Source organism: Capsicum annuum, chromosome 7, assembly GCF_002878395.1.
Source record: "Capsicum annuum cultivar UCD-10X-F1 chromosome 7, UCD10Xv1.1, whole genome shotgun sequence".
NCBI classification, from domain to species: Eukaryota; Viridiplantae; Streptophyta; class Magnoliopsida; order Solanales; family Solanaceae; genus Capsicum; species Capsicum annuum.
Window position 1 is genome coordinate 78,685,236 of NC_061117.1, and position 4,926 is coordinate 78,690,161.

Below are 4,926 nucleotides of genomic sequence, written 5' to 3' on the forward strand. Positions count from 1 at the left end.
TCCAAACCATCATCATTGTAACGCCCTGAATCTGGCACCCTAAATGCTATACGGTGCTCATGACCCCAAAAGACCATAAGCTAATCCATGACTGATATCTGTACCTGTACACTGCATAATATACTACATAAATGCGGAAATAATGGCTGAAAGGCCTAAGGTTTGAAGATCTGATAAAACATAACATCTGAAGATATGGTATATCAATACCCAAACAACTGAAATAACTGTCTGAACATGCTAGTCCGAAAGCCTCTAAACTGTCTGAATAAGGATTTGATGGGACATGTCCCCAACTAACTTCAACTACTGAAATAAACTAAGTAATGAAATAATAAAGAAATGATCATGTCCTAGAATGATGAAGAATCACTACTAACTCTGACTGCTGAGACTGGAATGCTACTGATGCTTTGGAGCTCGTGCTTCTAAACCTATGACGTAAAGTAAAACACCATAGCACAAATGCGTCAGTACGATTGAATGTACTGGTATGCATGTGAGGTAGGCTGAATGCAAAGGGTTTACATACATGAACTATACTAACTGACTGGATAAAATGAACATGAGAATACATGCATGAATACATAGTAACAGTAACTGAGTTCGTGATAACATGATTACTGAGTTCGAGTACTGATAACATGAGATATTGATAGTTGTATACTGAAATAACTGATACTGAGTGACTGTATCTGACAGTCTAGGTTCTGATGGAACTAGCTGAGTTCCGTACTGTTCTGAGTTGATGTATCTGACAGTTCTGAAATTTGAAGAACTATCTGAGTTCTTTTACTGAGACTGAATGACTGTATCTGACAGTCCTGATTCTATAACTGAAACTGTGGGAAGTAGTCATCTAACCGACTTGCCCCAAATAACACAATATAGCTGAGTTGGGTTCCAATCTGTAACCCCAATTGGAAGAGTGTCAATACCGCGCCACTGGTAAGGACAAGCTATGGGTGATCCTCATCTGACAGTGTCCCTTAAAAGAGAACGGTGGGGCCCTCATCTGACAGTGCTTATCCACCTCATCAACCCTTATCTGACAGTGTTGATGTCTCAACCTATACTGGCTACATAGTTCTGGAACGCAAGGATTATTTCTAAGAATCACACCTTCACCTGACGGTATGTTTCCATCCTTGGGTTCACTCGGTGCTAAATCCTACTCCCATATGAATAGACACTGAACATGATTAATTAAACTGAACTGGACTGAGTTAACTGAGTTTCGTTGACTGACGGAATACTACTGAGAGTACTGAGTTTCTGAGATTTCTGAGATTACTGAGTTTACTGAATTATGACACTCTTCATTCACATAAGTATTTAATCAAATACATAGGGAGCATACTTTGTTTATACCATCATCAATGCATCTAATTGTCATGGTTGCATAAATAAATTTGCAAATTTGAAGGGTTTATCATGATTATTATGTAAATCATCACATACTAGGGTCAATCATTGGAATATGTAATTTAAAACATGAATCAAAACACCACAACATCATGAACATGAATTTCAATTCAATTTAAATCATGAACATTCATACATACACAAATCTTAGATTTTGAAAAGAGATTCTTGAGCTTCATGGGTTAAAGGGACCCATGAATCAATACATGACATACCTTGATTGTGAGTTTCTTGAAGTCCTTAGACTTGAAGAACTTGAATCTCTTAGTTTTCTTGAAGAAGGGTTTGGATCTTGAGTTTGGGAATAGATCTTTGAGAGGAAAACCCTAATTTTTTTTTTGATGTTGTAGATGAATAATGAAGGCAGGAGCCTTGGTCTGATATTATTAGGTATTAGAAAGGGTGGTAAAAGACCAAAAAATCCTTTTAAAAAATGACTTAAAATAACTAAATGAAACATGCGATGGTGGGTGCAACGATCCGTTGCTGGGTCGACGGTCCGTCGGTCCTGACCGTCGCACCTGGGCAGAATAGAGGTTCACTGCTTCTGCTGCAACGGCTTGAGCGACGGTCTGTCGCTAGCTCGATGGTCCGTCGCTAGCTCGACGGTTCGTCGGCTTGAGCCATTGCCCTTAGGCAGAAGGTGGTCTCACTGCCTCTGCTGCGAAGGTTTGGGCGAAGGTCTATCGCTAGCTCAATGGTCCGTCGGCCCTCATCGTCGCACCTGGGCAGTTTTGACTGTTTTCTGTAAAATGATCATAACTTTCTACCCCGATAATTTGGACGAAATTGGTATCGTTAGAAAGCTAATTCAATTTTTCACATGACAAAAAGTGAAAATCTTAAAATTTTCACGTATATAAAAGTGGATTCATCTTTCAAAGTAAGTTTCTAACATACTTGGGATGATTTCAAGCTAAGTAGAAGTACGGGGTATTACAATCATCAAGATGAATTATCTTGATTACACAATCTGAAAATTATGCTCAATTTATATTGAGCAAGTAACTTTATGAATGTCAAACGTAGTAGGTTGACAGTGAATGTACATATGATCATCTTATTGATACATCTTTTCAATATATCACATGATAGGTGACCGGGCCCTTAATCACCTTTTATACTTTACAGATTTTAAGGGATCCAATCCCAAAATTAGTTGGTCCAACCAATTTATCATGAGAACAAGCAATATTAAAAGTAATATTTTCTAATTTCTTCAATATATGTTCAAAATTCAATATGCACATTTTTGGGATGTCGCAATCGTTCATGCCATTTATAAACTTTTATTTTAGCAAACTCCAAGTTTACCATGACATGTACCTTTTACTTTAGTATATTTCTGATTTACTATTACATGAATAAATTTCAGATTTACTACTTTAGAAGTAGATTTCAAAACAACTCTTCTTGGTTATTCTGCTTCTTTAGGAGGTGAGTTGTGATACCATCACAATCAAGTGCACGTTTGTATTGAAATAATCAAAATTCTCATTCTAATTGTATCCTAAGTCTATCAAATTTTGATAGCTTATAACCGCTTTCATGATATTGCTATTTCAGGAGCAAATCGAGGCATACATATGAAGTAGAGAATTTTTCTCTAACATAACTCATGATCATAATATGCGTGTGAAAATATCATCACTTTTGATGATCATTATCATATTATCCCTCCACGCGTATATTCGTGCATTCAATCACTTGTCTTCTTTCAGACATATTATGCACTGCTACCACATTCACTTCAAGAATGGAGCAAATTGTCATCTTTCAAACTTATCACATATTGCTACCACATTCACTTCATGAAATTGAGCATATTTAATGAGACATGATTCATGACTATTCATGAAGTACAGATTATTTTGCCTTAGCCATCATTATGTCATCAACATGGTGCATTGAGATTCAAACTCAATGTCTTATCCATTTAAACACGCCTTAGACATAAATCGATGGGACTTGAACCCAACATATTATCATCTCTTTTGATAATATTGTTCTTGAGGAATAAATTTAAAACATAAATGGTTCCAAACCAATTATTTTTCTTCAAATCCAATAATAATTATATTTTAGTAGCAAAAGACAGATAACATAAGGAATTACTAACCTTGAAATTACTTTTAGATTTATAATCTCACTTTATTTGGTAGAGTCTCGTGCTGATAACGTGTTATGAAATATAAAAGCAAGAACAAGAAGAGCAAATAGAGAGAGAAGAGGGAGACTTCTTTATTTATCTAGGAATGAGAGATCATCTTTTTTTGAGAATACAATAAACAAAATTCCTCTATTTATAGGAGAAATACTCCTAGTTTCTGACTAAAAAACAATATTTCAAATCTTGATAGATCTTATTAGATCTTGATAGATATTCACTATAATGTAAATATATTTATAACAAGATTTTTCTTTTATATTAACCATAGTTAATAATGTTATTCTTTTTGTTTTTCTTTCCTTGAACAATATTAAAAAAAATATCTAATAATATTTATTTAATTTGATAATTAATAAATAATTTATTATTTTATATCAGTTTTATTCTTGCTATTAAATACTAGTAATTATTCAATTCATTTTTCAATGTATTAAATTTTATTACGCCCTGATCTATCTTTATTTATTTATATTATTAAAATAAGTGTTCAAAAGTGTTATTTATGGGGTAGTAGTTTTGGTGTCCAACCTACTTGTTTTGGGACACTTCAGCCAATAAAATTAATGATGCAGCTCCAATTCAAGGAGTATAATTAATTTCATGTCTCTTATTATTTTAGATTTTTCTTCTCCATTAACCAAAGTTAGAAATGATATTCTTTTCATTTTTCTTTATATGATAGTACTTGTCTAATTTAAAAATTAATAAATAATTTATCATTTCATATCAGTTTTATTCTTACTATTAAGTACTATTCATATTTGACTCATTTTTCAATGCATTAAATTTTATTACTCTCTCGTTTATCTTTATTAGTTCATGTTATTAAAAATAGTTATTCAATAATATTTATCTAGTTTGAAAATAATTTACCTATTTGTATCAATTTTACTCTACTCAATACATTTTTCAAAGTGTTGAATTTATTATATTCAAAAAGAGTATTTATTATCAGTTCTGTCCATTAAACTTGTCCGCTGTTGACTTGACACATATATTAAGAAATAATAAATAATAGACGTAGTTTTACTAATATCACCTTTTGAATATATTAAATATAATGTCTTGAGAAATGCATTAAGTGATGAATAATATTTAATATCAAGAATAAAATGGATAGAAAAGGATAAATTGTTCATTAATTTTTTAAACTGAACAAATATTGTTGAACATTTACTTTAGTATAACGGACAAATATTGTTGGACAGAGGAAATATTTCTTAAGACATGTGCTAAAGCAATAGTGAACAAGTGAAGATGGACGAAAAAAATGATGTGTTAGAGTTTATCTTGATTTTCTTATCTTATTAGAATTTTTTCTTACTATAATA